This window comes from Zosterops lateralis (assembly GCF_965231275.1).
Source record: "Zosterops lateralis genome assembly, chromosome: W".
Classification (NCBI taxonomy): Eukaryota; Metazoa; Chordata; class Aves; order Passeriformes; family Zosteropidae; genus Zosterops; species Zosterops lateralis.
The window spans coordinates 68404-89317 of NC_139801.1; the positions used below are offsets into that span (position 1 = coordinate 68404).

Sequence of the window (20914 nt, forward strand, 5' to 3'; positions counted from 1 at the left end):
AATTGAACAAGAGCTGCCAGCTCCAGGGGCCATCCCAACGGTTGCTCCAAACCCTCAAACCAATAATTTTAATTAACCAACTCAGAGCAACTAACACCACACTGACAGAATATGATTCTTTTCAATTGAGTTACAGGTAAATATTGCAGAATGTAAAAACCTTTCTAAACCCAGAAACTCTTTTAAGAGATAGACAGGGCACAGCTGCAGACAGAGTCTGGTGACTCAGGGGAAAAACCCCAAAGTTTTCAGTCTTTAGCATCTTCCACAATGTCACCGTTGACACCAAACATGGCTTCAGCCTCAGCAAGACAGACTCAGAGATTTTGCAGATCCTGGTCTCGCCTCAGCCTTTCAGCAGATCCAGTCTGCAAGGAGAGAGAAGAAAATGGGTCAGAATGGACAGCCTACCTCCAGAAAATCAGCATCATCCATAAAGCATTAAATAGAGCTGTAAGAACTTCCCAAAGGTCCATTTCCCTGCGGACTGAGGGCTCCAGGTTGAAGCACAGGCTGCACCTGCCAAGGGCACACTATGGAAACCCCAGAAGTAAAAGCTGCTCGATATTTCAATACAAAGTGACAGCAAAAACATTAAGTCCATTTGCACAAAAGGCAGAAGAGACGTGACTCAAAGTTAAGTCAAGATCTGGAGAAGTGAATCACAACTAACTAGAAAGAACCTGTCAAATTATTGAGACACAAATAGGAACCTAATGCTGTGCTGGATAAACACAAAATGCTAATCACCATGAAAACTGAAGGAAAAGTTGCTGAAGATCTTCCATGACACAAGATAGCAATGACATGAAGCAGTGCAGTACGTGTTACAATGCACTGAAATGCTCTAGGTGAAACCATCTGTTCTGCAGAAACTGCTGAAGCTTATTAAGGTTTCACAGAGATGATTTAAAAATACGATATAAGGTTAAATCTCACCCTTTGCAGCACCTCTTGCAAGACAGCTTGACTTTCAAGAGTTAATGGTTCCTCACAAATAAGAGCTTGCTTTTCCAGGGTTCCTAGAATAGAGCCCAGATGCCACAGTTTAGATCCTGAAGCCAAAAATCCAAATACAGCACTCCTTCAGAACCATGAGGGACAGCCACGGATTCTGGGGCTACAGGAAACAGTGAAAAATGGCACCAAGAACAGTGCAGGGCTGGCTGGGAGAAGCAGCATTACTCTGTCCAAGAAAATGCCATTCTGCAGCCGGTTTAGTGCATTAGAGAATTTTACTGCCATGGGGGGGGGGATGACAAAAAACCAGTATTATAGCTGGGGAATGAAGGAAAAAATCCCCAAACCGCTGTCCAGAGTATGAGGGTGAACATCCACAATAACACAGCAAAATAAATGGAGACTTCAGAAAAAAAACAGAGACATTAAAACCAGTCCAGATGAAAAGCCACCATATATTAGAACAATGCTTGCACAAAAGAACTCTGGCCTGGAGCCTTAATTCAGGATACAGTTACTGAGGAATATCTGAAGACCACTTTTAGGTGCTGTACACCAAACTAAACCCAAGCCCGTTTCCATTCTCTAGACGGATTCTCAGACAGCTGAGTGAGAGTCTCAAGCACACACTCAGTTGTCAGATTTGCCTTTGCCCTCCTCAGCAAGGACAGAGCAGACGTGGCCAGTGCAGGTCAGACCCACCCCAAGCCCTGCCTGAGCCCCTCTGGCCACCCTTCCCGCTGCTAAGGCTGACCCCAACAGGCTCCAGACAGGCCCTTTATGAGTTTGCTTTGTGCACTCTCCTGATCAGATGGGAATGAACCCTCCTTTGCCCTGGGGCCCGGTGAGATTTTCCTGGACAAAATGCAATTTCTCATACAAAAGGCAGTTTTGTTTGTTTGGGGTTTTTTTCTAGTATTTGCCTTACACAGGTGATGTTCCTCACAACTCAGCACTACGATGCCAACAGCAGCAATATAGAAAACCACTCTGGGACAGAGCAGCAGAAAAACCCACCTCCAGACTTACCAGAGAGATGACAGGAGCGCCCTCCCTGCGATGCCTGCTGAGCCAAGTGGAGCTGGCAGGGTGACCCATGGACATTCTGTGTTCACCTTTCAACAGAGTCAATACGGAAACAGAACAAATCTCTCTCGGTGTCGAGATGCCTTCAGGTGCACCTGGAGATGCTGCAGTGTCCTTCAGCAGCCAGAGCAGAACAGGGTTTCTACAGGGCTGTAACTGAGAAATACAATCGAATCAGAAGAAAATAAAAGGAAGCACCTCTCCTTGTATTTTTATATTTTAAAAAATCATGCATTAGAATTTTTTTAAGCATTCATTCTTGCTTTTATGCAAGTGTAAGTTATGAGGACTCAACTTCCAGCCTGAAATTGCAACAGCCCCACAGGCTGACTGACCTCAGCCAGACCTCCAGAATCACTGAATTGTGGAAGGGAAAGCTCATCCCATTCCAGCCCCACCCAGGGCACGGACACCTTCCACCAGATCCAGGGGCAGCCACAGCTTCTCTGGGGAACCTGTGCCAGGGCCCCGCCGCCCTCACAGGGAACAATTCCTTCCTGATATTTAATCTAAACCGGCCTCTGAGGCATAAACTGAAAAATCACAACTAACCCTTTATAGTAAATTAAAGAGCATATACAGTATATTAGAATATATACCAAGTACTATTTTAAAATATATAATATATATAATATATACATATATATAAAATATATAATATATAAGACAGCATTTAGTAACACTGTGCTTATTACTTTTTGTGCATATATTTAAACATTACAAATATGAAACCTTCAGCATAATCAGAAAATGAGCTAGAAGAACTAACCTAAACAATAGAATAACAGCATTAAGAGCACAAATAAAGAAAAGAACACAGACTCTAAAATAAATATGTTCTCTTAAAACTGTCCCAAAAAAAGCCAAAGCACACATAAGAAAGATAAAGGTGAAAAAAATGAATAAAAAAAGACCCCCCCACGGCCTGGAGACCACCACCACTAAAAACTGAGCATGCCCAGAAAAGCGTAAAGTAATTACCATACCAAAGGAAAATAAGCAAGATCAAAAAATAAATATGTACGAAGAAAGTCTGTAAGACATCATGCATATGTAAAACCTTAGAAAATAAGAAAGGGGGCAAATCCACCCCGGAACTGCCCTCAGCTCGTTCGGTTCGGCTGAGGGGGGCGACGTTCGGGGACACTCGGCGATTTCCGTCAGCCGTCGGCTATTCTCAGCTGTTCGGGGAATCTCGGCGATTTCCGTCAGCCGTCGGCTATTCTCAGCTGTTCGGGGAATCTCGGTCATTTCCGTCACTCTCCCTCTATTTTCGGATGCAGCGAGCATTACGTCACTTTCGCCCCGCCTCGCCGCCATCTTAGTTGTGGCTGAGGCCAATTCCGGACGAGCCGCCATCTTTTTTGTGGCACACTTAAGGCCCCCGTCGGTGTCTAACACAGGCGCCTGACTAAAACGACTAAACTGAACCCGGATGCGGCGCGGTCGAACCGACAGCCGGTGTCCGTACATCTGGAAACGTCACAGAAAATTGTCCCCGAGCGCCGCCGTGGTCGGGGTTTTGTGAGGGCAGTTATTTAGACACACCCAGGGTCCTCTCTTTTTCCCGCCCTTTTCGCCGCCATCTTGAAAAGGTCAAGCGCCGCGAGCCGTGCCGCCATCTTGGTTGTCCCACCTCCCCCAAATGTCCCCCTCGGCTGCTCGCACAGGCGTCTGACTACATCGACTGCCCAAACACTGTCGTGGCGCCGCTCAGCCCCCATCCCGTGTCCGCGTACCTGCGTACGCCGCGCAAAAATCGCTCCCGGGCGGCTCCGTGGTGCAGGTCGCGCGCAGGGAGCCGGCTGCCACGTGTCCGAGGTCCTTGCACTTTTTTCTCGCCTTTTTGGCCGTGATCTTTCGGCGCTCGGGCGGCAACACTGCCCGTGAGCTCACAGCCCGGGGCTGCTACACGCCTCGGAGACGGGCACGGGGGAGAGCTGCAGTACCGATCTAAATCCACACGGTGGCAGCATTGCCGCACAGTTCACAGCCCAGTGCTGTTACACACCTCGGGGGGAGAGTTGCAGTACCGCTTTTTATCCACAGGATGGCAGCATTGCCGCACAGTTCCCATCCCGGCTCCATATTTCCTATACCAGCCCCACAGGGTTTTCACCCCATACCCTACCATCTTTGTGTCTCCTCCAGCTCTGCTGTCTCAGCTCCAGCTCCTCAGCTCCCCACTGCCTGCAGCTAAAAGCTGCTGCTGCTTCTCACTGCGGCCCGGGGCTGTTGATAAGGCCACAAGTCAGTCATTGTCAGCACTTCAATGTCTTTAGGAGCTGTATCACCCACCCTCCTGGGTTCCCAACTTTGGGGACACTTGAAGCCTGAAGCCCAACATGTATCTTCCCCCTCCCTCTGAGTCTCAGCCCAGCACTTGCCCAAAGGCCCCCTCAGCTCCCCGAGGCAGCACCAGGGGCTGGAAAGAGCTACTGGGCCCCTGCTCCACCGTCCCAAAAGATACCAGTAACAGTGCACCATCAGCAACTCTTCATCATAATATGAATTTGCTGTGGAACATCTCAACAAGAGCAAAGTACTAATTTTTTTTCCCCCTGAATTAAAACAAAATGGAAACCTAAATAAGATTTATCTCAACTTGTCTCTGGATTCCCAGCCAGGAGATGATTTGGGAACTGGCGAGCCAAGGGGTGGTCAGCAAGGTTCTTTCACCCTTTAACAGCCCCATAGGGCCGGTGCCTAAGTCCAGTGGAGAACGGAGCCTGACCATGGACTGCTGTGGCCTGAATGTGGCCAGGCCATCACTGAGGTCCAGACATTAGGGAGTATTTTCAAACTAGTACAGGTTATTAAGGTCATTTGAGACCCTGACCAGGGTTACTTGAGGTCAGGATCATGGTCATTTGAGGTCAGATTAAGGTCATTCAATGTCATAAGGGTCATTCAAGGTCACAGAGATTACTTGAGGTCATTTGAGAATTTTTCGATTTTCCAGCAACTTTACCCAGTCTCAAAAAGGAAAGATTATTTGTACACAGAATTTATGCACAGCTTTGTTAAACTCCCATTAAATCAGAAAAATCTGGAAATCCTGGAGGAAGAAAAGGCAAGTGAATCAGTTCATCTGTTATACAATTTCTGGCACATAGTGGGGGGTCAAAGAGGGTCAGTTGTAAACATGGGCAGAAATGGTGAAATGTAGTTAAGAAGTGCATTTAAGTATGCAGCTGCATTCCAATAGATGGCATCATCCAGGCAGTGATAGAGGCCCAGACTGGAAATGTAATGTAAGCAATTAGTTTTGGCAGCTACAAAGGAACTGGTGAAGTAGAAAAATCAGTCTCAAGAACTAATCTGTATCTGCCCACTAGCAATGTCTTGATAACACAGCTGAAACATGGCAGTTTAAACAGGCAGGGCAGAGGAGCTCTATGGATGCCTCAGAGAGCTGTCATCCACTAATGACTCCTAGAGCCAGGTGGAAGCAGGGAATTATCAACTGGAAAAGCTGGGAGGGAATACAGGCAAACCACCTACCACTAAAAAAAAAAAAAAAAAAAAAAAAAAAAAAAAGCTTGAGTGAAAAAAAAAAAACCTCATCATTTACATTTCAATTTTACAGAGCAATTTTCCCAAAGAACACTGTTTGCTACTCATCAGTAAATTCAAAGCACTGTGTGCAATCACAGTACACACTGGCTCTAAGCCCACAAATCACTTATATTTAAATTAGTGCAGACGCACCTTTCCAACATAATTGCAATTTGTCTAAATGATTATGTTTTTCTGTGTTTTTACAGTACCTACAGTTTGCACTGTGAACTCCTTTATGGACTTTGTAAAGGTTGAGCTCATGCTGCTTCCTGGGACCTCCCAGGATCTCCCTCTTTGTTCAGCTATTTCTCCCAGAAATAAACAGAACATCCTGGACACACACCTCTTGTAATATCAGACCAAAAACTGGTCAGCGGTGTTGTAGATTTTAGGTAAAGGAGGGTAGAAAGAAGAAGAGGATTACAAATTAAATGCAGATAAATCTTGCTGCTTTAACAAAGCAGTCTCAAAAAGGGCAGGTACTTTTACAAGTCTTCAGCAGGGGAGGATTGTACAGGTGCTGATTTACACACAGTGAAAGCTATTTTTAAAAATCACACATGTAAGTATCCCAATATAACTTGCACAGAATTTTTCCAATACAGGAATTTTTAAAGGCCTACTGGTTTGAAATTGCAACAGAATTTGTAATTGCACAAAGTAAAAAGTATGCCTGGTGATAGCAAAAGACTTTAGAAACCTATTTGAAATTTATCTTTCATTTACTATAGTTAACTGGAAAGACAGAAAAAGGAAACTTCAGATTATTTGATCCAGTGGATCATCCTTGTTTCGATTCAGCCAGCTCAGGCTATGGATCTCCGAGTGGCATTTACGTAAAAGCTAAAAAGCTTTCTTCTCTCTTCCCTCTGCTACCAGCCAGAAAGAGAATGCCTTGCATAAGATGTCAGATCAATTTCAGATTTATTTTGAGAATTATCACAGCTTCTCTTCATTTACTTCCTACCTTTTTTGGTTTGAATATCTTAGCAAAGTACACAATAAACAACTACAGAGGCTGGAATAATTTATAAATTCAGCTATGGTAGGACATCACAGCATCATTTCCCACAGGAACTTTGCTGAGGGAAGAAAAATGTTGGTTCCCTGTGACAATGACATCCCACAGCATGTGGCAGAATACCTCAGTCACCCCGTGCCATTGCCCATACAAAGCAATGTGTCCATTTGTCCCAAAGGGGAGGTCACGAGCTTGACCATGCACCCACCGTGGGTTGTCTGCTCTGCCTCTCCCCTGTGCCTTCCAGATCTTCCTCCTTTGACACATACAAATTTCCTGCAGAACAGCAGGAATGACCTTAAATTCTGGATGCTGTCTTTCCTCACCTAGATTAGTAGCCTTCTTGCAAAAAATGCTTCTGCAAATGTCATGATGCCCTGGAATCATTTCTAGTACATACCCTTTAAATAAAACAACAAAGTAATTCCTGAGAATTTGAATCTCCACCAATGTGGATTCCTAGAAGCAAGTTTTTACTTCATCTCTCACTTAGATTAAAAAAAAAAAAAAAAAAAAAAACCAAAACAAACCACACAACAACAAAACTGTCCCTGTTTCCCTAGGAGACCAAATTTCCTAAGGAATTTGTGCTTTTCTGTGTAGTGTCTCTCAGGGCTTAAACACAGGCGCCAGGAAACTCAGTTCAGAGCCAGTTCCTCAATCTCTGGCCTCCGGTGTGTTCACCTCAAGCATGGTTTGGTAACACATACCCACTATATAGTATATTTACAATACATTTATTGTAAACAAACGTAGGTGTGTGGAGTACACAAATCATCTCAATTCCCCTTATTCTTGCTACCGAGTCATCATTTGTCATGTGGCAAACACAGTCTTCTATCAGCATCAGCACAAGTACCCAGTCTGAGATTTTTCTTTCTGGTGATAAACCCCTATTTTCTCCCCAGGCAGCCACTTGGAGCAGTGCACAGCTGGGCCTGGTTCTGACAACACTGATGGAACATAGTTTCCAAGTTTGCTTAACATGACCTTTCAGAGTTTTCACCTGGTACCACGCCAGAAGAAAGTGCCACATCCACTCCTAAACTCCTTTCAGCTCAGCAGGAAGGAGTCTGCTCATATCAGCAGGGAAAGGGGCTGCTGGGGAAACAGCCTGGGAGAGGCACAAGGTAACGCAAGGCCTTGCAACACCTTCTGTGCACACAGAAGCCAGAGCATGTTCTCAGTTTACGAGCATAGCTGTGGAAACTTTTCTGTCAGTAAAGTATAGTTTCAGACATGTAGCAGAGCACCAAAATCACAATTAATCTGGTACTGAAAATAACAGGATGCCTTTAGAAAGTGCTCGGGGGGGGGGGGGGCGGGGGGGCAGGGGGAAAGACTAAATCCAGCACCCATTACTTCACTAGGTGCTGGATCAGCAAACACACATAAGCTGCACACAGTAGCCCTCACTCCCTCACTCAGCTTCCTCCTTCTCTTGTCCTCAAACCATACTATCTAGAGATGATTTTTTAAAAACGACCAACCACAAACAGCCGAAGACTTCATGTAAATAAAAGCATAACTTTAAATGACACTTAAAAAGCGACGTTAATTCAAGTGCCGTACTCATGCCGGCTTTCAGGAGTTAAATAAAAATGCGATTACAAATTAAATAGAAGCTTTTTTAAGTTTGACATTTTCAGCCAAGTGGAAATACTTTGTGAAATGATGCATTTCAGGAAAACTTCATTTGATGAAAAATTCCCAGTTTGGGTAAAGGTGAGCCAGCCAGTTCTCACAAACCTGTGGCTGCCACTGCCTGACTTTGAGAGAACTCTCAGCAGGTACGGTCATTAATCTTTATGCTTTTCAGCAAAATCCTTTACTTCACACAATAAGTGCTGCACTAGTACATACTGGGTGAAATCCAGGCCCTGTGGAAACCACCAGGAATTCTCCTGCCATCAGTGCTGCTGTTTGTTAGATTTCCTGCCACTGATGATTGCCCAACATTCCACCTATCTAGCTCCCTCTGCAAGGCCTCCCGTCCCCCAAACCCACAGCACCTCCCACTTCAGCATCCTCAGCAAACTCACTCCTGGCGCATTCCACTTCTGTACCCAGATCCTGGGCAACAGCATTGAACTGTACGAGCCCGTGGATTGAGACCCAAGCACTCCACTGGCAAACCACAGCTCTCCTCTTGCTGTGACACCCGGCCTGGCTTCCAGAGAGCCAGGAGCAGTGTGCCACATTCAGCCATGCTGGCAATCTACCCCACCTGCATGGCTTCTGCCTTAATGGCATTGCCTCTCCTGCACACCTTTTATTTAAATCTGACTGGCACTCGGGGCTCCCTGGCGGCTTAAACTTTGTTCTCTTGAAATCCAGGGTGACAACTCTGCTTTTTGTAACTACACCAAGAAATCTAAATCAAACCATTTCATGGTCACTGTGACCAGGACCATCACTCCTGCCCTGAGTCCTCTATTCACAAAGCCCCATGGCAGAGCACCTTTCCTAGCTGGCTCACTGAGCCCTTGGGATGAGAAATTATCCTCAACAAACTTCAGAAATTTCCCAGACTACTTGTCACAGCAGCATGGTACTCATGCCTAGTTAAGTTACTCACTGATCCTAAATTAAAACTGGACTTTACATTCCACTAGCACTCAGGAATGTTCTACTAGCATTTAATAATTGTGAAACATATGGCATCTTGCCACACGACCACTTAGCTTCAAACATGGCCCCAGAGCATTGTCCATTGACCTGGGCAAAACAGAGCCCTGGCCCACACCCACCAGAGGCTTGAGAGGAATGATTAATGTTTAACGTGCTCCTGCTCACGTACGTGAAACAGCTTCAACACGCCAGCCATAGGCAGATGGTACCTTCATTCACCAGGCACACTGGGAACACACAAGTTGTGTCACCAGCAGACATGTGTCACCACACCCACACACCCGTGTCCCTGCCACCCTGGAGTCACCACAGCCCAGCCTGGCCCGTGGTCAGACCCCACAGTCCCAGCCCTTCTCAGCCAGGCCCCAAAGATCTCCGTCCACGTGTCCCCAGCAGCTGTGGACCCTCCTGTGCCAGGCCCTGCAGCCGCCATGGGCGGTCCATCCCAGGGCACAGAGCAGCCCAGGTGCCAGCCCTGGGAACACTACCCACAGTGCTGAAGAGCTGGGATCTCCCGGGATCATTGGCAGAGCCCAGCTCCAGGCACGGCCCATCCAGCTCCACAGCCACACCTGCAGCTGGAGCTCTGGCAGGCACCAGGGCCATCCCATCCCATGACAAAGACAGCTCCACAGCCTGGGCAGTGGGAGAAATCACTCATCTAAGTTGGAAAAGCATCAGCTGATATCTGGGGGAAATGACTCGCTTTCCACCGGAGATAAAGATTCAGATTTGTATATGTGGTGTTTTGTTTTTTCCATAATAAACTTCTGAGGAAGAAAACCGAGTTTTCAGGAGTATTCTAGGAACAGCAGGTGAGTTCTAAACTTCAGTTCATACAGAATTAATCCTGCAAGCATTAATTAAAAGTTGTGTTTTTTCTTGGTAAGAGGAGAGAATAATCTCTGAATCCCTGAATAAGCTTTGGAAGCAAATAATGTTGAAATGACTGCAAACCGCATAGTTAAGAGTCTTCACTTGGACATGAAATTACGTAATTGTTTCTTGATCTCTAAATGGGCACATTCTATCTCCTTTTTAATAAAAATAAAAGTTAATTCACCAAGATCATTAAAACAAGAATTGCACGTATTGAATTGTTCTCCAATACAACAGAAAAATTCCAAGAGGCTGGAAAGTGTTTTGTTTTAGAGCTAGTAGAAAATTTTAGCTTTTAAAATAAAAACACTCCCAAACACAGCAAGCTGATATCAATATCAGCAAAAGGGGGGCCCTATACAGCATTAAAGGGCTCTGCAGTGGCTGTGACATATAACCTCTGGTGAGACTGATACAGATTGATAGAGCACGTACTTTTGGTCCAAAAAAAAAAAAAAAAAAAACCTGAAATGCCTTAGCAGTATCTCCAAATAAGAATATCAACACATAGATATTTAAAGTGGGCATTTGCTGGAAATCAAACAGAATTTCCCTCCCTTCTCCCCTAGTTTGTGTTTCTTTAAAAAAAGGTTACTTTTCACTGTTGGATCTCATTTCTTCATTCAAAATTTTTTAAAAAAATCATTTAACCAGCAAATAAGTTCTTCTCTCAAACACCAATACTACTAGCACTGTGAAACAGTAAGAAATTAAACACAAAAAAGGAATTATCAAAATAATTTTTCTTTATCTGTGTTCTGAGGACAACATTGTGTAACCGGGAAACCTTGAGAGGTTATGGCAATAGATTTCAAGCTCTGGTGAGCTGAACTGGTATGTGATTACACGGGCAGGTCGTGCATGCAGTTCCTAGTGGTTAAAGACAGCCAGATGTTTCCTTACAGTGCTGGGCACTCCTCCCCTCCCCACCCAACAAGAACCTGTGTCCTTTTAAGCCCAGCTCAGCCCTGGCCAGCCCCGTTTGCCCAGTGACAACTCCACGGTGTGCGGGACAAAGGCGGACACGGAACAGCAGGTTAGTGACTGTGTCTGTTTTCACAGCGAGGGAGAGGAGAGAGGCTGTTCTTTGTTCTCGAATGCCAGCGAACGCATGCCCCGAAGCCTTGTGGACACCCCTTTCCCCGCGGGAGCATTCACTGCCCAGGGGACAGAGCCAGCAGCCTGCCCTGGCTACCATTAACCAGGCAAGTGCCTCAGTCCCCGGAGCAGCACAAGGCTCCTCGCGGGCCCTACTCTGCCTCAGCCCCCTGAGCCTGCCTGGAAACACAGCATGGCCTGCAAGGGCTCCCAGCCCTCCCTCAGCTTCACAGCACACCCTGAGTGGGCGCCGGTGGCAGCTGGCACTCTGCAGCCACCCTTCGACCACGCAGTGACAGAGCTCCAGCCAAGGACTCCCAAAACAGAGAGAAGGTAACCTCTTGTCCCAGTTACTGGGACTCCAGTGCTCACACTGGTCTTGTTTCTCATACACTAAAGCTGCAGATGCTGGTACAAACATCACGTGGGGGCTCTAAAGTGCAGGCACGTGAATACCTTAACCTAGTCCATTACACAGCATTTGGGATTACACTTTAGCTAAGGACATTTCGGAACTCTGTGCCACGGTGCTCAGTGAGGACAGTACAAACCCACTGATTTCCAAGAGCTGATCTTGAAAATGCCCTGGAACACAAAACAGGCACAAGTGTCCAGGATCCAGAGACCGTCACCCTTGATCATCCAAAGGCTGAAACACGAGGCCACCTCTGATTCACTAACCACGCCCTTTTTTTTTTTTTTTTTCTATTTTCTATTTCTAAGCTATCCTCAGAGAGCATAAAGATGCTGGCAGGCAGGCAAAAAATTTTCTAGTGAATTCTTTCTGATCCATCACTTTCCCAGAAATAATCATTCTATAAAGCTCACCAAATCTAATCCATGCCAAGGTACAGCACCACCTATTTTAATTGCTGAGTACAGGAACCTCAGAGTCATCCCATTCCAACCACGGACTAGAAGTCCACTTACTTGTCAGTTTTAAGTTTCTCCGGGTAAGTCAGTCTAGAAGAGCAGTCTTAGGATCTCCAGAGCTGTAAATTTAACACCCAATGCAATGGGTGAACTTCTCTAACTTGGCAGAACCCACTCTGAAGCCCTCACCACACTGAGAATCACTTTACACTGAAAAACCGTTACAACATTCCTGAGCCACCCTCACACCTGATCTCAATCAGGACTAATTAACTCCCAGCGTGCCTGCACACAGCGTGCAATCCCCACGCCTGTTTCTACAGCCTGTACAGTAGATTAAGGAGCCTTCTTTCCATTCTTTTGATACATAATGTTGCAGTTCCCAGTGCTAGGTCAGGAATTGCCAATGCTCGCTTTATTTTGAGCTCAAGATCCATATTTTGCCCCCCTGCTGTTTCTGTGTGCAGGTTCCCTGCAACACAGCAGCCTTGCAGCACCTAAGGGGCTCACAGGAGGGATGGGGAGGGACTTGGGACAAGGGCCTGGGCTCACAAGACACAGGGAATGGCTTCCCACTTCTGGAAGGCAGGATTAGATGGGATATTGGGAAGAAATTCTCAGCTGTGAGGGTGGTGAGGCCCTGACACAGGGTGCCTAGAGAAGCTGTGGCTGCCCCATCCCTGGCAGTGTCCCAGGCCAGGCTGGACAGAGCTTGGAGTAACCTGGGAGAGTGGAAGGCATCCCTGCCCATGAGGGTGGAATGAGATTATACTTAAGGTCCCTTTCCACTCAAGCCATTCTGGGACTCCCTAGTTTTGACACAGAAAGTTCCCACTTGTCCCTGGCCAGTTAACATGTGCTCAGGTTGCCACCAACAACCAACCTCTGCCCACTGGAAGCAAATCTATTCTGCAGGATTCTCCAGTTACCAATGCTACAAATGCTTTCCTTGTGGAAAGAGAGTACTTCAACGCTCACAAAAGCTGCTGCCTCACTTTCCTCCCCACTTTAGTCCTTCTTTTCAGTCAAACTATCTTTGAACACCTAACGATGCCTAATGCTCAGCACCTGCACCAACCCAATTACAGACCAGCTGCACCTAAGCAGCCACAGCCTGCCCCTCAAACCTGTTCGTTTGGATTACCCACAGGGACAGACTGACAAAAAGTAACACTTTTTTTTCTCTGAGGTCTTGAAATCGGGCTTCTGTGAAAAATGCTTCAGTTCAGCAGAGCCATAGCAGACAGGACTGGAATAGCCATGGGAAATGCAATTTCATACTATGTAGGTTGGTAAATGAGTTGGTAAAACAGGTTAGACTAAATATGGAATCCGTGTGAAGTTTCCATTTAGCAAGGAAAGTGCCTGCAATGTCACACAAAACACTCAATGGCTCATTCTTTATTGCTTTCTCACCACTGTCTCCAAAACATTGTCATCACAGCTGCATTGTTTTTCTGTGTAACTGGGAGATTAGAAGCAGATGAATATAGAAGAGGAAAGCCAAGTCCAGCCCATGCCAAGCTGGGTTTAACTGGCCTTATCTTGGCTACTTCTAGGCCCTGACTTTAAGCCCTAGTGGTGGCCAGGCTAGCTGTTGGGAGCTCCTCCAGTTGCCACTAGGCCAGGGGAGGGTAGAACATCAGTATGGAGCTATAAAACCACTATAAAAACTTTGTCTTTGCAATTTTTCAAGGGACCAAACTGATTTTTTGCTTTTCTCGAAAGAGCAAAACTAGCACCTGTGTGAGATGTTGACAGGGCTCTCCTGAGAGATGGGCAGCCACGCTGGGACCGCTCCTGGCTGTATGGCAGCGCTGCAATTAAAACAACTAACAGTTCATTACACCTAGCTGCAGCATGCCAGGGGCACCAAGTGCCCTGTCCACCCTGCCCTAAACTCTGCCTCAGACCTGCCCCAGGCCTTGTTACTGGGGCTGGGCTCATGGAGGGACAGGGGCAGGGCACAGGGCCCCTCAACAGAGCCACCCTCAGCCCCCGGCACAGGGACTAGGGACTGACAGAGTTCAGGTCACCAAAGTCTCTTCAAGTTCTGAGAGGTGGATTTAAACGGGAGTTTCACTTGCAGAAACAAAAAAATTAATGAAGTTGCTTATCCTCCTGTGCGGCCCAGGTGACACTAACAGAGCTGGAAGCGCTCCTTCACACTCACCCTATGGCATCCCTCGCACCCTCGTGTGCCTGGCACACCTGTCTGCAGAGCCAGCATGTCTCCTGGGGGAAGGGGAGTCGGCCTGAGGGACTGGTAAATACAAGTTTTTTGTGTTAACCTTCTGATTACAGGAAAATTGCTTAAATTCTGCCCACAACTTTTTTTGCTATGGAAACAGCAATGTTATGGATGGGTACATTGTCAGCCAAACCTTACTCTCCTGAAGAAAATTCCCAACCTGGATTCTCTCTGTCAGAGGGTGAATGGTTACAGGAAACGCCAGGACGATCCAGAACTGACGCAATGAGTTTGATGATTGGGAAACTCAAATCAATTTAGTTTACTGATCCGCAGCAGAAATCAGAAGAGATCATGGCTTCCAGGTTAAAGACCTTTGCTCAACTGTCTGCTCCTCTGAGTTAATCTTTCTCTACCCAGCCATCAGAGTGACCAGCACAGGTAATATTTAACCAGTAGCCATTGACTGACAAGGATCACAGCATTTCTCCTCTGGGATCTGAGCTGTCCCAGCACTCATAGCCCTTACCTCTGTCCATGAGATTGTCGTAAATGTGCCCCTTGAATGCTGCAGTACTCTGGAATAAGCTGATAAACACCACCTTTGTCTACTCTGACCCCAAGAATTCTTGTAGCAATGTCCTCTCAAAAATTATATGGCCATATCCAAAAGTGATGAGAATCAGCACAGTCACTGACATTACAAAAGCAAAGGGATAAATTCAGTTCCACTGTTGGATATGTGTAATTTTTCTCCATAAAAGATTCTGGCCAAAATCTTTGACCCAGATTTGTCTGGAAGTTTAAGCCAAGGGAGCCATGCCCACGGCTGGTGGGACCGTGACAGGATTTTTCCGTGGATGAAGTTGCCAGTCCCAAATCAGTTGAAGAGTATTGATTATGTGCTGGAGTAAAGCCACAAAGATACAGCTCAGGGTTTTGCCCCTGCAGTTATTCCTTCAGTTTTGAAGCTGTTCTTCCTCTGTTTCCGCACAGAAAAGACACCATCCCTGTGATTTCCATTTCCCTCAACATATCCTCTCCATTGTATATAAGAAAAATGAGAGGAAAGAACTTTTGTAGGGACCAAATCGTGTCCTTTGTCTAGTGACACCAGGAGCTCTGCATACAAAATGGAAGCAACAGAATAATTTAGGCTGGAAGGGACTTTAGGGTCTCAGTCCTCTGCTCCGGCAGTGCCAGCCTCACAGTTAGACTGCACTTCAAAGTTAGATGATTTTGCTTGGGGTCACAGCTGCATATTTCCAAGGGAAGAATCTGGCCCTCAGGTGTATGTGCAACATATGTTGCATTATCTGTCCCTATGTCACCTTTAGTAACATTTAAACAAACCAGTTCCTTTTGTTTTTCCAGGAATTTCCCAATACTTTGGCATTTCATTTCAGAGAACTGGACCCCAACCAGTCTGCAGCAGTACTGGATGTTGCAATGCAGTTCCAGACTTTCCCCAGGCTCCCTATGGAGTGACCAGTGTACAGTTGCAGACCCCCATTTTGAGGGAAACTGCTCTTTTTTTGTTCCCCAGAAACACAACCCACAAATACCAAGTTTTTTCTGCTAGTTTTGGACAACATGTGGCATTTTGGTTTTGGGTTGATTGTTTTCTTTCTAATATGAGGTCTTTTGTCCTCTTTTTCTGATGAAGCATAATGTCAGGTACCTTCTGTAGATTCCAAATGCACATCCATACTTTCAGAGTAGCATAAGCAGTTTGCACACAGAATGCTGATATAATTGTACAGGTCATTTTTAGATACCTACTTCTCCCAAAACTTGTTCTACTACTAGGGCAGACTCTGAACCAGTAGTAGTAGTAGTAGTATTTTTGTCATCTTTACACTGTGTGCACACACCAGTCCCAAACAAGAAATTACTATTTACATAACAGGACTGGGATTAGAAATCAGCATTTTAGGGAACAGTAGATTATTCTCACCATGACAGATTTGCAGTCCAAGACAGCGGTAAGCAAAAGAGATGTATCATCAGCTGGTAACAAAGAGGGTGTAAGGAGAAGAGGGCAAAACACAGAATGTTTTCCACATTTGATTTCATGGTGATTTTCTGCTGCTGGATGGACACATCCAGCCAAAATTGGTCAAGTGACCTGGTTCCTCGCTTTTGTGAAGTATTTATATTGAAAACTTTGCTTCCTAAACCCCCAAACTATTACTTCGGACAGTTCCAAAATGTTCTGATGAAATAGAAGTATGGTAATGGAAGTAAGTGATGAAACACCTAACTAGCAAATGTTCTCATACCCAAAATGTGACTTTATTTAATGTTCAGAGAAAATCTCAGGTCCAAATCCTATTTAGCCTTCACAAAAAAATGTGAAATTCATCAGTCTTCAAATGTGGAGGTTTATGCAATGGTCTCGTTGTTGGATGAGGTCCTGGGAGGTGTGTACCGTTCCTGGGTTTGCCAGTGGCGTTCAGACAGGCTCAACCAAAGCCAGGCTTTCCCCCCACCTCCTAGGCGTGCTGGAAAGTAAAATCTGAAAATTCCCAAGCAAAGCAGACAGTACATCAAAATTTAAGAAAGAAAAAAGATTGGCAAGCCCCAGCAGTGAACATGAGATGAGCACTGTGACCTGAGGAACTGATGAAATCAGTCTCACTGGCAGAAGTAAGCAATTAATATGCAGCCAGAGTAAACACTCTTCATCTCAGGCTTCAGCAAAACAAAGAGCTGAAACCCCCTTATCTTTTGTATTTTCCCCTCCCCACATGTGCTCGCTGAAGGAACAGAGAAAATCGAGGTCTCAGAGTTTTTTTTCCATTCTTTAGTCTGATTAAAGGTGACTCTGGCTCAGTGCATCAAGGGTCATCTCCCTCCCCCAGATCAATATTTTAATATGACTTATCAGAACAAGAATGAACTGTTTACTTTAAAACCTCAGGATCCCATAAAGGGAGAGGAGAAGGTGTCCACTGGAGGCAGAGGCTTGTAGCAGCTGCCCACTGCTGGGAACTCAGAAAAGAAACCAGGACTCCAAAGATTCAAGTACAGTCAACAAAATGTCCTGCAAGAGAACCTCGGTTCTGCCAAGCCCTAACAGCACACCAGAGGATCCTTTGGCTGTTGCCTCCGATGGTAAGTGCCTTCCTGTGCAAAATTCATGTGAGGAAAAGGAAATGCTAAAAGATATTAACAAAAATAACATAGTGCAGGTGAATTTCCAACACTAAGCAGTTCAGCCTAGCAAAATACCATACGTGCCCAGGGCTCAACTGTGTAATTTATCAGGATTTAATGTCTTCGACCTAGGGATTTCTACCTGCACTTGGAAAGAGATTAGGCTTTTATTAGGGCAGTGCAAACCACCCTGAACGTTTATTGTTTTTAAAAAATGCAGTGGTGGGGAAGCTGACAGACTTCCCAGGGGACCAGGAATGCCTCCAGGGAAGGACAGGTTCTGTGACTCATCTCAAAAAACCCTCTTGAAAACTTTCTTGCTCTTCACAACGTTCCTCTGCATTGGAACATCCCAATAATGTTCTTTACACAGATGTCCAGCAGAAGAGAAGCAAAAAGGGGATTTTTCTCTGATGATTATGCTTTGTTTTCTCCCTGTAACTTTCCCATTATTTTGGGTTTTTTCCCCTTGCAGTGCCAAAAACTAGTAGCCATTTCTCCTTCCTCCATTATATTTTGTCATGGTAATATTCCTATTGATTTGCTGGAAGCTTCCCTGTAGCTGAGGGACTATAAATCGCCTGTTTGCAGTGGCATCAGCTGCCTTGCTTTCTCCTTACATGATCTGCAGTGAAGTCGAGTCCTTCTGTCAGGATTTCTGGGCTCCCCTGCTCTGCACAGGATTGCCAGGTTTTTCCTCAGGGAGCTTCATTAGTAGGATCTTGCCTGATCCTTCCCCTCTGCTGCAGAGAGAAAGCTGAATAAAATGTATATGAGGAAAGGTAAGGGAAGACACCAACACTGGGGTGAATTAGAAAGCCAGGTACAGCGCCTCTGACCCTTTGGCATTCATTTCTCACTCTCACCAGCTGCAGCAGAGGTAGATTTACCAAAACCAGCCCTATGGACCTCAGGGCTACAGCTGCATCCTTATTGACAGAATGTTCTAGCATGACTGGGTCTTTGTTATCATTAATTCCAAAGACTCTTCCATGTGATGCTCAGGGTGTGCTGCAGGTCCTCTCCTCTTTCCAGAGATGCCTCCTTCATAGCTGGGATTGCGCAGGAGCTTCACATGTAGATCTGCACATCTGCCCGTTCCCTGTGTGTGTTCAAATGCTCAGCTCCGTCCCACTGCAGTACTACAGGCTCAAAACACAGACAGGACCAGTGGGACATGAAAATTCCTTGGATGTCAGCCATGCCCAAGCATTCCTAGGCTTGCCTTCTTGGCAGGGATGAGAATGCCAGATTATTACTGTTGTAATAATCACACTGGAGAAATGAAACAGTCTGATCTGGTAACCAGACACTGAAGGTCCATTTCTCTGCTGTTCTGTCCACCATCAAAACTCAGAACCCAGCTTCTACTGCCAGCTCGTGGCACTGAGTTATCACAAATCCTTCTCTGAGGTTTGATTAGATGTAAATCAAGAATTAAACCAATCCAGAGCCCTACTAAGTCCGCCCTGACCTATCAACACTGGTTGAACTATATTACAATTGGGAAGAAGATCCAGATAAGATATCTAGATCACCAGGGTGAGGAGACCCCTGTTACACTGTGAAGAGCAGGCTGGTGGTTCAGGTGGGTCAGTACAGGTGGGCACCGAGGCAGGTGACTTTGGTGTCACCTCTATGTGGGCACTTTGACATCGGATGCTGATCTGTGAGCACTGTGCTCCCTACACAAAAAGGGATTGATGAGAAGGCTAAACCCAGGGAAGAGTGCTCAGAGAATGAGCCTTTTGTGGGCTTTAACTTCCATGACACTCTGTTGCTAAAGCAGAACCAGATTCAGAAGACTATTGGAGAATCTGGGTTTCCTACATATGGGGAGCAAATTCTTCCCAGTAAGTAAAAGGAGAATGCATTTCTGAGCTTAAAAATAAATGAGAAGGGAGTTGAAAAAGCACTAAAATGAGACATTTCATTCTCACCTCTTGGCGCAAAAAAGACAACCGCATCCCCTCCCAAGGGGCTTCTAACCAGTCCACAGAAAATTCTCTTTTGAGCCAGAAAGTTCAATTTCAGTATTTACAAAAAAGGAAAAGCTACTGCTGTTCATCCCAGTCCTGGTTTCTAACCTCCTCCCTTCCATGTGCTCCTTCTCTGTTTTCTCTGCCTCTCTGCAGCATTCAAACGTGATGATGGCATATAACTGAATTTCCATGGGTTAAAAATCCCTGTGCAGCATGTTTGTATGCTCTCAGTCCACCGCTTAGTCCACATAATCTTTCATGGGATGTTTTCTACTCACTGAGAGTGTGCAGAAATGTTATTTGGCTAGCAGGCTAAACACACAGAGAAACACTCTGAAACACCCAGGCTGTGTAGAGATGAGCACCACAGCTATGGAACCTAGATCTTAATTCCCTGATGCACAGGTGCTGATGTGTCCGAGAAGAACATGCATGGAGTAGCACAGGGGCAGTGGGACTAGGAGTACAGACCAACTCAGCTGTCATATATGTGGGCTTGTACTCAGAAATGCTGCTAAAACCAAGTATATGAAAGTCAAATATAATCCCCAGCATCGTGATTCCTTGGGCCTGACATAGTGTGGTGCTGATTCTGGGCTGTCTCCACCAATTAGAGGAAGACACAGGCCTGTGCAGAAATGTCTCATCCCTCTCCTCAAGAATTTGTCCCTAGAACAGATCACTTTTTCAGGTGCTGTCCATCTCCCTTGTCTGTAAGGGCACTCAAAGCCACTGAGCTTTTACATTCCCACAGCTAGCTGAGCCACGATGTTCACCTCAAAGCAATTCAGGATCCCGTGTCCCGCGTCCTGCCTCCATGTGAGAACCCCAATGTGCCACATGTAAATATGCGCAAACCTGGTCTTGTGTCTGTTTTGCAGGTCTTTGAAACCCCCTCTGCTGAAGCTTGCAGTGTGCCTCCATCACTCCTTCCACAGGCTAAGGACCTGCTCCCAGAGCTGTGGAGTGTGACAATGGTGTTTGTGTCCAGTCTATCAAACGCCATTATCACACTAAATAGTTCCTGGCAGACAAGGCATCAGCTCAGGAAGCTTTGGGATCTCTGGCAGTACATTTTCCCACTGTGCTGAGCAATAAACAAACGGGATATGTGCCCAGAAGGATGACTTTGCTCCTTTTAGAGGCAAAAGCACCAGAATATGTGAGGAATCCATACTCTGACACACGCACTTCCAGATGCCCATTGCAAAGCACACCCAACACCTTAAGGAATCATCACTGTCATCATTAGGAATGTGGATTTCCTTGGCATTAATAGGGCTGTGTTTACCTCTGAGAGGTCAGCTTGTGATTTTCATCCTGGTCATTGAACTGACCAGGGCAATAAAACTGAAGGCAAGTAGCAAATAGAGCGAAACTCCATCTCTGACTTTGAGACCAAACTACAACATACATTTGGAATATTAATTGGCTGAGATGCTCATGGTATTTTTCAAACAGAACACTTGCCAA

The 20914-nt window shown here is 45.7% G+C and overlaps 2 long non-coding RNA genes across 2 annotated transcripts; one reads left to right on the forward strand and one right to left on the reverse strand.

Annotated features, from left to right (window-relative positions):
• Nucleotides 1-939: 939 nt before the first annotated feature.
• On the reverse strand, nt 940-13856 carry LOC310922283. Its single transcript, XR_014592379.1, has 3 exons — nt 12167-13856; nt 1990-2196; nt 940-1022 (listed from the first exon to the last, which is right to left on the reverse strand). It is a non-coding gene; the product is annotated as an uncharacterized lncRNA (long non-coding RNA).
• Nucleotides 10936-20811, forward strand: LOC310922282. Its single transcript, XR_014592378.1, has 4 exons — nt 10936-11174; nt 14244-14375; nt 17224-17417; nt 20323-20811. It is a non-coding gene; the product is annotated as an uncharacterized lncRNA (long non-coding RNA).
• The last annotated feature ends 103 nt before the right edge of the window (nt 20812-20914 follow it).